Source organism: Acomys russatus, chromosome 29 (assembly GCF_903995435.1).
Source record: "Acomys russatus chromosome 29, mAcoRus1.1, whole genome shotgun sequence".
NCBI classification, from domain to species: Eukaryota; Metazoa; Chordata; class Mammalia; order Rodentia; family Muridae; genus Acomys; species Acomys russatus.
Genome location: NC_067165.1, coordinates 45,558,441 through 45,571,747, shown reverse-complemented (window position 1 = coordinate 45,571,747; position 13,307 = coordinate 45,558,441).

Genomic DNA, 13,307 nt, shown 5'->3' with positions numbered 1-13,307 from the left:
TAGCCAATTATTTCTCCTTGTAGCAGTCGGCTTGGGTCCCAGGTCAGGGAGTGCGAGGGAGAATCGCTTCTGCAACAGCCCTTTCTCTCGCAACGCCACTAGCGGCACTAACGTAACTTAGAGGGCTTGTGGGAACATCTTGGGCAAGGGCCACCCTGCAGAGCCACTCAGGGGTGCCACGGGGAGCGCAAGGCAGGGCACACCTGGTGCCCGAAGCCGATTCCGAACTCGTTCCGTGTGCCAGACCGAGGGCCTGCGTGATGAGAAGAGGGCATGGGGTGGGCGGGGGCGGGGGCGCTCACTTGTCCAGCGGGAAGAGGGCCAGCCGGTAGTGCAGTAGGCAGAGATGAGTCCCCTGACTAACCCCAAGCCTCTCTGTGTGAGCCGTTTGTGGGCATCCGTTGGGCATCGCCTACCACAGCAACAGCAACGTGCACTTTAGCAACCAAAGAAAAGACTCTCATACCCAGGGCAAGGAAACTCCGACCGACTCGGGAGGGAGCTGGGTGGGGGCCGTGGCCCCCCCGGGGTGTATGGGTCGAAGGGGGCGCAACATCTGGCTTGAGTTTGAAGCGTCTAACTCGGAGGGTCTGCACTCGATACTCTTTCCCGGCGGGCTGTGGTCTCCGCCAGGCAAACCGAGAGGGCTTCTAGAGCTGTTCTCAGAGGAGGAGTCCCGCTGGTACTGGCGGGGCGACAATGGTTCTCCAGCGCCTTTCGTCTTCAGTTTCGGTCCCTCCTCCAGGTTTTCACAGGCCAGGGCGAACCCTGGAGGAGGCGCAGCTACGCCGCCGAGGGCACTCCTGACCCCCAGGGTGCCAGCCTCAGGGCGGTAGGGAAAGCGTAGGAGATCTGGGTGGATGGGCGTCTGGGAAGAAGGCGGAGGAGAGAGTCGGAGGGAGTGCAGGGCATCGGGCCGTCCGGATCTGCACCTGTGTCTACCCCCTCGGCGCCTGCGCACCCTCCCCGGCGCCCCGAGCCACGCCAAAGGTCGCAGTCCCGCCCCGCTTCGCCCAGGGCTCGGGGCTGCCAGCGTGTGGCCCCGCAGAGAAGACCCCGCTGGGGCTCCGCTGGGCGACGCGCGCCAAGCAGCGGCGGGAAGGAGGCGGGAAGAGCGGTGCCCCGGACCCGGACTCCGGCAGAGCCAGCTGGGGAGGCGGAGCGCGCGTGGGAGCCCGGGGCCCCAGTGGCCGGCCCTCCTCCCGCCACGGCTGAGTGCCCGCGCCGCCTTCCCGCCGGTCCGCTGAGAAAGGCGCTAAGCCCGCGCCGGCCCCCTTACCGCCGCCTCCCTGCCCGGCGCCCATATAAACCGCCGTCCCGCAGCCTAGCCAGGAGGTAGCGGTTCAGACCCAGCCCCTCTGCGACGCCGACGCCCCGGCCAGGAGCAGGTAGGCAGCGCTGGTACCCACTCAGGGGCCAGCGATCTCGCACGAGGCTCCGAAGCTGGGGTTAGGGTAGCCGCGGCCGCCGGGGTGCTAGCCGCGCGAAAGGCCCCAGGGACCCCGCGTCAGTGGCAGGAGGGGCCAGAGTGGGGTTTAGGAGTAGATGCAGTTGGCGCCTCGTATTCAACACCGGCCTGCCTCCTGCCCACACTGTCCACTACAGGTGGCAAGGGGATCACCATCTCGGGAGATGCTATGGCTCCGGGCTGGTGCGGAGTGGAAGTTGGGAGACGCAAGGAAAATCCCGACTCTGTAAGGCTGAAGGCCTGTCAGGTCCCGCCTTGGAAGCGATCTAAGAGAGTGAGGGCAAAGCCAGCTGGAGCCGCTACCTCTATGCTGGCCCCAAGGTGTTAGTGCCTGCAGCTCCTGTGTAGAATTTACTGTGGTGCCCCACCCGGCCTCCCTAGCCTTCCAGGTGGAGAGCCCGGGTTGCCCAAGCTCTCTCTCCTATTCCAGACTAGGTCCTTTTGGGCTGTACAGCCGTTGGGAGCTTCTCACTCTATAGAGATGAGCACGTCACCAGATGCCTGTCCACATCCACACAGAGGTGTTGTGGGGTCAGGAAAACCGTGCTGCCTTCTGAGCCCCAGGACACTTGGTCCCTGTATGTTCCGTGGTCTGTTTGTTAATTAAGTGGGCACTTGGGACCTGGGTTGCAAAAATATTTGAGGGAAGGTTGTTGTTGTTGCTTTTTTTCATCATTTAAAAATTAAGTTGTGTCTGTGTGGGTCTGTCCTGGTCTGAGGACAACCTCTCTTTTTCCATGACATCAGTCTTGGGGGCCAGGCTAGGTAGCAAGCACCCCTAACTGCTGATCCTCACTGCCTCCGTTTTGGTTTTTGGCTGCTGTTGTTACTTTTGTTGCCGCTTTTTGTGGATCTTTAGCTTTGGGAGAAAACAGGGAGAAAAATGCACCACAAATCCTTGGTGTGTTGCAAACATCAAACCCCCATCCTTTGATTTATTCAATGAAAAATTAAACCATTATTGTGTGAACAAAAAGCAAGTAAGTATTTGGAATTTTATCATTCATGACTGTATGGATTGTGTATGCAATTTTAAAAGTAAGCTAAGCGACTCTAAAGGTGTAACATACCCACTAACTGGTCTGGCAGCCTAGAGTGGGCCTAAGTGGGAGATTGCCTGTCCAGCACAGGAACCCTGGCATGCTGAGCAGCTGTGTTTCTTCTAGTGAAGGCTCTGTGGAACAGAGCTCATTCTGATGGCTACCCCATTTGGACTAGAAGTCAGATGCTGAATTCAAATACTTTTCATGACCTTGAACCTTGAGCAAGTTACTTTTAACCCTTGGAACCTCAGTTTACCCATCTGCAAAACAGTCCATAACAGTGTCTTTGGGAGAAAACTAACCAGGGTGCTATATCCAAAGTGTTTTGACAAGTGCCCCCCCCCCCCAATGTCAGTGGCTTCCCGTCCCAGATTTTGGCCGTGAACCCAGGGGAGAGGGCCAGTGCCAACAAGGAAGGGATCTGCCTGTGACCTGGGCGGAGGCTGGTGGCATCTGTCAGGAGTGTGTCCTGTGGCAAAGATGCTTCTGTTTATTTATAGAGCATGCCCAACCCAGGTCCTGGAATGGACGTCCAGTGTTGACGCATGCGACTAGCATAACTCAAGTAGAGATGAAGATGCGGGGAGACTGAGGGCTGAGGGGAGACTGAGGGCTGAGGGAGCTTCGGGGAGGCCCGGGAACTCAAGATTCCAAGAACTCCAAAGTAAAACCATTTCTGTCATCGCGTCAAAGAAGTTGCATGTACAAATCTTAACAGGAGAGTGTTTCCGTCGCCAAATTCAAGGGCGATTTACCTCTGGGAAGCAAACACAAATGTCGGTGCACTTGGTGGATCGGTGGGGGTGGGTGGGGGTTAGGAGGAGGCGGGGTGGTGGCCCGTAACACCACATTCTACTTTAACAGCAGAAAAGAAACTGTGGTGAGCAATTCTGTGACAGAAACTCCTAAAACCCAGATCACTCACTCAATCTTGTTTCTGTCTGACTGTGCAGCAAGGAGTGTAACAGATACGTTTTGTCACTTAGGCCAGCTAAAGGCAGCTTGCACCCAGGCAATGTCCTCTCCATGCCTCCCACCCCCCCTCGGTCCGGCTGCCTTTGTAGACACTGTCTCTTTAAAGGAGTTTGCTTTTCCTGAACTTGTTGCTCCACAGGGGAGGATCAAAGAAGAAAGAATTGCTTAGCAAAGCCTTTGCTGCTGGGGTGTCCGCAAGGGACCCAGCACTTAGCACTGGCACAATGGCTGTGTTCTGGTATTAGGCTAAATAATTTAGGATTTTACTTTTGCGTGTAATTCTCCAACATCTCCTTGATGTAGGTACTGTAATTTTGGCCTTTTACAGATGACATAACGGAGGCTTTAGCGTGTGATTCGAGGGGGCTGGAGTTAGGGTTTTTGTTTTTTGGTTTTGTTTTTTGTTTTTTCATAGCGCAGGAGTCAGCTCCCAGATCGGATAGTCAGTCCAGGATAAGTGATTCTCTCCAGTGCTGGGTGTGTAAATATATCCTGGTAAACAGAAGGACCCTAGTGCCCTGCATGCAGCGTTCTTTGAGAGGACTCTTTGAGATGCCATGTGAACTCACAGAAGGAAAAAAGAAACACCTTTATCTGTATTAACACTGAGGTAATTTTATGAACGTATAAAGAGACCACAGGGTTTGCAGTCCACGGACTTTTCCTCACGCATTGCAATTACTGATGTTTTCACTGAATGTCACAGCTTGGCAGGAAACTCTAAATTTCGTTCTTATTACCAACTTGAAATTCTGAGTTATGGACTGGAGAGATGGTTCAGTGGTTAAGAGCGCTGCCTGCTCTTCCAAAGGTCCTGAGTTCAATTCCCAGCAACCACATGGTGGTTCACAACCATCTGTAATGTGATCTGATGCCCTCTTCTGGCCTGCAGGTGTACATGCAGACAGAGCACTGTATACATAATAAATAAATCTTAAAAAAAAAAAAAAGAAAGAAATTCCGAGTTATGACACCTGCTGGTTGACTTGACCTGATCTTGTCCTATCCAAGAGGTGCATCCAAGTACCCCCCCCCCCCCACCCCGCCGCAGATGTCATTTAACCATTGGGGCCACTTCATTCCTGCTCTTGCCGGGCTGCAGGTCATGAATACAAACCAGACGTCTAAAACAACAAGCATTTGCCACTGTATATTCCGATGGCCAGAAGTCACCTGTCAGGGTGTGGGCAAGGCTAGCTCCCCTCTGAGGGGAGTCCCCGCTGTGCTCCTCCTAGATCTGGCAAGGCTGGCAGCTCCCTGCTCTGCAGGTCTGCATGGCTGCTGGCATAGCCTTCCCAGAGTTGGCTCTTCAATCCCTGTGCCCCAGCCCGCAATCAGATGTGTGGCTCACCTGGGCAACCGAGGGCCCTCTCATCCCGATGCCTTTACCGTCATCACATCTGTAGAGACCCCAATTCTAGGAAAGACACTTTCTGAGATCCTGAGAAGAATACCTTGTTTTTAATTTTATGTGTCTGCAGCACTTCTCCTGTACAGGGTTCGGCAGCATCAGAACCAGGCATGCTCTGCTTGCCTCAGCTGTTTTACATGAGGCAGCTGGATAGGTTCCCAGGGCATCAACACGGCTGGAGGGGTAGGAGAGGCATCCTGAAGAAGCAGAAAGGGAAGGGAAAGTGCTACCCCAGGACATCTCCAGTGAGGCTGGGGTGGCCAGACACGCCGCAGGCCTCGCACATGGAGTCAGGTTCCCCCAAGGGTGACCTATGAGGGAAGAAAACTATGTTCTTCCACCTGCGCAGGTGTTTTTGTTTGATGCATAACTTAAATGGCATTACCCAGATTAATGGGAGAAAAGCAAGTTTAGAACAATGGGTAGGATGCCAACACCTACAATCTCAGCACTAGAGAGGCTGAGACAGAAGTCTCAGGGACCTAGGACAGTCTGAGATTCTCTCTCTCTTCTCTTCTCTTCTCTCTCTCTCTCTCTCTCTCTCTCTCTCTCTCGTGTGTGTGTGTGTGTGTGTGTGTGTGTGTGTGTGTGTGTGCGCGCGCTCATGCTCATGAGAACATTGTTTATGGAATCCAGTTGAGAGTGTTGGACCTTTGGAGCTGGAATTACAGGCTGTCGTGCAACAGTTGATGTCGATGCTGGGAACGGATCTCGGGTCCTCTGGACGCACAGAAAGTGTTCTTAACCACTGGGAGACACCTTTCCAGACCTTATCTTTTTTTTAAAAAATTAAGTATTTTTATTAATTCTTTGATTTAGTTTAATACACTCACACAACGTATTTTGATTGTTTTCACCCTTGCTGCACACTCCGGCTGCTGACAGATCAGATTTGTTTCAGCCCCTTGCCTCCCTCCCAACTTTGTATTTTTCTCTCTCTCTTTTTAACAATCTCGTGAGTCTATCTCACGCAGCTCGGAGGGGGACTCTATATTAACACAAATTTTAAAAACTTTTCATTGATTTTGTTTGAGTTTCACATTATGCACCCAGTCCCACTCCTCTCCCTGTTCCCTCAGATCCACCCTTTGCCCTTGCAACCTCTCCTCCAAAATAACATGCGCACGTGCGCGCGCGCGTGCACACACACACACACACCAAAACAAAAAACCCCAAACCCAAAGCACAGAAAACCTCTCATCGAGGAAGATGCAGACACATCTTCGTTTGCAAATGTTTGTTGCGATGGGTCATTGGTCTGGTTCAAGATGTCTTTGTTGCCCTGTGTCATGGAGACCCTGCAGCTTTGGATCGGTAGGACCGGCCCTTTCACAGGTCCCAGCCGTTTGTAGATGATATAGATTTTGGGGTGGGCCAACCCAGAGCTGAGTTGGTCAGTGTGCAGGTGCTCTCTCATCTCTCCCACTACCAGGGCAAACTTGTTAGAACTGTTTCAGCCATTCCACCCAGTGTTGCCACCTGCAGGAGGCAGGGTCAGCTCTCCTCACCTGCACCCACGCCTCTGCTGGCTCTCAGCCAAGGCTTGGTGGTGCTGGTGGTGGTAGTGGTGCTGGTGGTTGTGGTGGTGCTGTTGCTGCTGCTGGTGGTGGTACTGGTGGTGGTGGTGGGGGGGAGCTCTCCTGTGTTCTCCCCTTTAGGGCCTGCTCACCTGCGCCTCTGTCACTAGGGTCAGCTCTGAAGTGCCGTTCAGGCAAGGTGGCAGGACCAGATCCCCTATTCTCGTTACCCAGAGGCCAGCTCTCTCCACTGCCACAGGTGGCAGAGGGCAGACAAGTGGGGGATCAGCTCTTCCATAGACATACCCTCTGGGTGCCTCAGTCACACCCCCTGACACCAGGCCAGCTCCACTATGCTGCCTGGGTGATGCTGCCCCTGACAGGAGGGGTGAGTGAGTTTGTGAGGGGCGTGGCCAGTTCTGCACAGCCCTGGACATCTATGTGGTCCCTAGTGGCTGCCCGAACCACTAGGGACATCCCCATGGTCTCTAGTGGTGATATGAGCCACGGACATTGACACTGACCCTGCTGCTTTGTAGCCACAGAATGGAGAGCCACGTTTCTGGGAGAATGAAGGTCTCTGTCTGTCTTCTTCCTCCTGCACTGTGGTGCCTGGATTTGGTTTGATTTTTTTTAAATTAATGAATTTATTTAGTACACAATGTTCTGCCTGCATGTGTGCCTGCCTGCTGGAAGAGGGCACTGATCTCATCCTAGATGGTCATGAGCCACCATGTGGTTGCTGGGAATTGAACTCAGGACCTCTGGAAGAGCAGACAGTGCTCTTAACCTCTGAGCCATCTCTCCAGCCTTTGATTTGATTTTTATACGTCCTATGTATTAAATAGCTTTGGCCACCAAGTGAGGCACGAAGCTAGGGTGACCAAAGGACTGCCATCTACTCTGCCCCTGAACAGCACCACCACCACTGCCAGGGGGTACAATTAATTTTTTTTTAATATGCAAAATTTCACTATGTAGCTCTGGCTAGCTTGGATCTCTTTATGTAGACCAGGCTGGCCTCAAACTCTCAGAGATCCACAATTCTCTGTCCCCTGTGTGCTGGGATCAAAGGCGTGCATTGCTTGGAGTCACAAGAGGGATGGAGGTGTGGGGCTTCTGTGGGGGAGAGGCAGGTCTGGAAGCACCAGGAAGAGTGAAGAGCAAAACAAAACAAAAAACAAAACACACACACACACACACACACACACACACACAAACAAAACAAAACAACCCCCCCCCCCCCATGTCCTTGCTATGCAGACATCTGTTGTCAGGGAACAGACACAGTCGCTCTCGGAGTAGCTGTCCTGGGTACTGACTCCCTCTCCTGGGGACATTTTCTCTGTGTTATTGATTTCCTTCACAAGCAGAGGTTTCACACTTCGTTTTAAGCAGTTTGGGTAGTGGGGAGGCCTTATGCATGTTGCCTAGTTGTCTGTTGACGCTGGTTTTCAGTAACAGGTTCATCAGAGTGGCATGCTCTGGTTTCCTCCAGCCTGGTTCTGAGGTGACACCTTGAATCTCACCAGTCGTCCCATCTGACGCTTTGCAAAGAAGGGTCTCAGTATTGTCCTATCACAGTCCACCAAAGAGGGACATCTACAGAGCAAGGGGAAAACTGGAGAGTGACCGTCGGGGCAGGCTAACTAGCACTGTGAGCTGTGGAGGGCAGCGATGGAGGGTTGGGTACTGGGCTTCTCCAGGGATTCCTGAACAGCTGCCTCCGCCCTTCACAGCCTGCTTGTGGCGGAAGCACCTGAGCTGGAGAGGCTCACGCTGTGCAGCGTCAGCCTGAAGGACTTTAGGGACAGGGTCTACACTTACTGATGCCAAGCAGAAGGAAGCCTGAGAGGAAATCAGAGCCCCGGATTTGGGCAGTTATAGCCATGTGTTGGAGTAAACTAGCTGATTCGGCATCCTGTCCGTTTTATAGAGCCTTTAGCAGTCTAAAAAAGGGAGAAGAGAGGAGATGCTACTGATAAACACACAGTTTTCTATGAAAACATGATTTTTCTCGATAGCCACACCATTTCTTTTCTTCTTTAAAAATTTCATTGCCAATATGTGTGTGTAGGTGTGCATGCATGTGTTTGCACACGGAGGCCAGAGTCTCCCTCAGCTCCTCTCCACCTTACTGTTTTGAGGCAGGGTCTCTCACTGCCCCTGGGGCTCAGTGACTGGGCTAGACTAACCGGCTTCTGAGACTCACCATCTAGAGAGATGTCCTCCAGCCTCTGCCCCCCAGGGCTCGGACTGCGGGCGTCTGATGCTCTGCTGTAGTTGTTGTATTAATTTGTTCATTTTATTTTGCTTGCGTTTGCCTGCCTGCATGATTGGTGGTGCCCGTCGGGGTCAGAAAAGGGCACAGGATCCCCTGGAACTAGAGTTTCAGGTGCTTGTGGAACACCAGGTGGGTGCTGGGAACTGAATCCGGGTCCTCTGCACACCACTGAACCATCTCTCCAGCCCTGGTTGGTGTTGCTGTTCTATTGCCAGTTTTTTGTTGTTGTTGTCAGTGTTGCTTTAATTTTTTTAATGTGGGTTCTTGGACATCTGGAATGCAGGTCTTCACACCTGACTGACTGAGCCATCCCACCAGTCATGCCCTTTCTGGCAGCGGTAATTACAATAAATTTATTATTTTTTTTTTTCAGAAACACGCCTAGTTTTTGTTTTTGTTGTTTGTTTTGTTTTGTTTTACGCCTAGTCTTATTGAATGTGCCCTGCTTATTTGCATAGGTTCAGCGGAAGAGCTCATCAAAAAAGGAGTTCCCAGCAGATCTCAGAAGCCTATCCTAGCAGCCAGGCCAAGTCAGGGCCCCACCGTCAGACTCTATCTGCAGAGCCTCTCCTTCTAGAGGGCCCCCCCAAATGTCCTTAAGGGTGCTGGTCCCTCCATCAGTAACATCCTTGTCTGTGAGACCATAGAGCCCTTGTAAGCCGGGTACCAAGCCAGGGGTTTGAACATGTATTCCTCCCCCCACCCCGTGTGTGTGCACCACAGTCCATGTACGGCGGTGGTCAGAGGACAATCTTCTCTCCTTCCACCACATGGATTCCAGGACTGGAACTCAAGCAGTCTCCCTTGGTAACAGGGCCTTTTCACACTGAGCCATCTCACAGGCCCCAAGCCAGTGTTATTTATTTATTTTTTTCTTTCTTTTTTACTTATGTAAATGTCTCTACCTCTATGGAAACAAGTGTTTCAATCGTTTCCTTCTTCAGCCCAGGTCAGGCAGTTTCGATTCTGTTTACACACGTTAATTGATGAGGTTCCTATAAGCTACATATAGCTTCTTTAGAATTCTAGACAGATACTGGGCAGAGTCCACTCTCAGATCGAAGCTGCTCAGGGAGGCTGGTGAGGAGAGCGTCAGCGGACAGCAGCCAACTACTTGCGGCTGGAGAAATGGTCTAAGATTTCGTGGCTCATCATCTGGTGAGAGTGTGTCTTGTGGCTACTGGACACGAAAATCTAGGTGTTTCTGTCATGTTTTAAGAAAATTTAGGGCTAGAAAGATGGCTCAGCGGTTAAGAGCACCCACATGGCAACTCACAACTGTCTGTAACTCCAAGATCTGACACCCTCACACCAACACACATAAATTTTAAAAATTAAATAAAAATATTTTAAAAGAAAAAATTTAAAAAAGAAAGAAAGAAAAGAAAATTTAAAGGTGTTGAGGAAAAGGCTCAGTGGTTAAGAGCACCAACTGCTCCTCAGAGGACTCGAGTTCAACTCCCTGCACCTACATGGAAGCTCACAACCGCCTCTGACATGCACGGGCATGTGGCACACGTACCATGTGCAGACAAAGCATTTATACACATAAAAACAAAACGAATAAATATTTTTTAAAAGGAACAACTAGAATTACAACCGATAGAAAAGAGGTCAGATTTCTTGGGGTATTATACAATTAAACGCTCATGCAAATGCATGCCAGTAAAGGCCAACGTCCTTCATTCGCACCTGAGTTCTGTGCAAATGGGACAGAATCCGTTTGTTTTTCATTAATGAGGGGAAAAGAAAGTGTTCTTTTGAGATCTTGCGGTGTGTGTGTGTGTGGGGGGGTGGTTGCTTCTCAGCCTCTTGGGTAAGAACTCACGGAGAGTTTGGTGGGTCTCATCTGCAAAAAAGTTCAACAGAAATCAGAAGTTAAGAAAGCCCATACAGAATTTAGTCTTGGAAAATTCTTGACATGGAGCTCAGTGGTGAAGAACACTTGCTGCGCTGCCAGAGGGCTGGCATGCCCTTCCCAGCACTTGGTGTTGGTGGCTCACAGCTGCCTGTAACTCCAGATCCAGAAGATCCGACGCTCTCTTCTGGCCTCTGCAGGTACTGCACACAATGTGCAAGTACACATACCTAAAAATAGTAACACTAAGCTTTAAAACTTTTTTTAATAAAAGAAATTTATCAGTTAGGTATTCTAGCACTCAGAAAGCAGAGGCAAGTAGCTCTCTTGTGAATTTGAGGCTGGCCTGGTATAAAAATAGGAAGTTCCAGGTCAGTCGGGGTTGCATAGTGAGACTCTGTCTCAAAAAGAAAAAAAAAAAATCCCTACATGAATCCAATTTTAGACAACTTGAGCCAACAGGAGGGCATTCCTGTATTTCCAGCAAGAGGGAGGCTGAGACAGGAAGAAAAACACTGGGGGCTTGAGACCAGCCTGCCACACACAGTCAAAAAGAAAAATAAATAAATAAAAGTGTTGTCCAGTTTTTGTGTTAACTTGACACACAGGCTAGAGTCATTTGGGAAGAGAGAACCTTAATTTAAAAACCAACTCCACCAGCTGTGGACGTTGTATTGCTTAGTGCTTGATGTGAAAGGCCTGGCTCACCGGGGGTGGGGCCACTCCTGGGCAGCTGGTCCGGGATGGTGTAAGAAAGCAGACGGAGTGGACCAAGGGGAGCTTCCTCTGCGGCCTCTGCTTCAGTTCCTGCCCCCAGCCCTGAGCCCCTGCCCCGACTTCCCCAGACGCTGGACCAGAAGCTGTAAGATAAAATAAACCCTTTCCTCCCAAGCTTCTTTTGTTCGTGGTGTTTTAGCACAACAGTAGAAACCTGCCCACCCATGGTGATAGTTAACCTGACCACCTTGACCAGTCTTTGCCTCTTATCTTTTTCCAACTTTCCACATCAACTTAGGGTTTATTTTTTCCCTTCCCCCTCCACTCCAGCCTGCCTTCCTGCCCTTCCTCCTTCCTTCCACCCCAGCCTGCCTTCCTGTCCTTCCTCCTTCCTTCCACCCCAGCCTGCCTTCCTGTCCTTCCTCCTTCCTTCCACCCCAGCCTGCCTTCTTGTCCTTCCCCCTCCACCCCAGCCTGCCTTCCTGCCCTTCCTCCTTCCTTCCACCCCAGCCTGCCTTCCTGTCCTTCCTCTTTCCTTCCACCCCAGCCTGCCTTCCTGCCCTTCCTCCTTCCTTCCACCCCAGCCTGCCTTCTTGTCCTTTCTCCAAGCCCCCATCGTAGCCCTTTCCTTTTCCCTTCCTCCATCCATTCTCTCTCTCTCTTTTTTTAAATTTTGTAGCTGCTTTTGAATTAACCTTCAAACTTAACAAGTCCTTCCCTTGAACCTCACCTTTCCTTTCCTTACCTTTCCTTGCCTCTGACAGTCCTTCCTACAAAAGGCCTTGTGCCTCTTCTGGTGCGTGGCGGGTTCTGGTACAGCTTCCACTGGTAAACACACAGACTAAAGCATTTTAACTCCCAGAAGGAGACGGCAGAGGCGCACAACCCTGAGGCTTCACACCAGCCTGCCGCCGCCGTGGACGGCCAGTGTGGGAATGCCTGTGCAGCCACTTTGTCAAGGCTCCTCGCTGTGCGATTTCCCCAGCGGCACAGAACGTTTTTACTAGCTGCTCTTGCAGAGGACCAGGGTTTAATTCTTGGCATGCACATGGTGGCTCACCATTATCAATAACTTCTGTCCCAGGGCATGTGACACCCTCTTCTGACATCCTTGGGCACCAGGAACACACACATGGTGCTCATACATACATGCAGGCAAAAACAATCATACACATGAAATAATAAAAAAGTAAATCTAAAGACATTTTAAAGGCTTGGGCAGCTCTTTGTAAAGCAGGCGTGTTATGATTCCTGATTAGTGTAGACGACTTTACTTATAGTTTTCTGAGATCCATTTAAATCTATAGTTTCTAACAACTGTGCTTGAATTATGATAACGCCAGAAGAGATTTTATGGGAGCTTCCTGTTTTTAAAATGAGTATTGTATTTTAAAAGTTTAGTTTTTAGGTTTTTTTTTTTTTTTTTAATTGATGGGTATGTGTGTGTCTGCATGTGGGTATGTGCATGTGAGTGCAGGTGCATACAAGGCAGAGAGGGTGTTACAGGTCCTCTGGCGCTGGAGCTACAGATGGTTCTGCATCACCTGACGAGGGTGCGAGGGAACTGAACTTGGGGCCTCCAGAAGAGCAACTGGTCTCTTAACCAGAGTCATTTCTCCATCCTCAAAGGTTCCTGTTTTCTTTCTTTCTTTTTTCTTCCTTTTTTTTGTTTTGTTTTGTTTTTCGAGACAGGGTTTCTCTGTGTAGCCTTGGCTATCCTGGTCTACAAAGTCCTGGACTCGCTTTGAACTCGAACTCACAGCAGTCCGCCTGCCTCTGCCTCCCGAGTGCTGGGATTAAAGGCATGTGCCACCACCACCCAGCAGAGTTTCCTGGTTTTTAAACAAAGCTGACTGGTCACCCAATGTTTCCTCATGTGCTCATCAGAAAGAGTCAGCAAGGTGAAGCTCATTTTCTGCTGAGGCAGCTGCTCTGCAGACACTGCCGAGTGCCCGTTAGCTCCTGAGCTCCTGCAGAGCTAGCAGCTGTCCCAGGCTTTGAAGAGACATGGCCTGCAAGCCCAGGGAGCGTAGC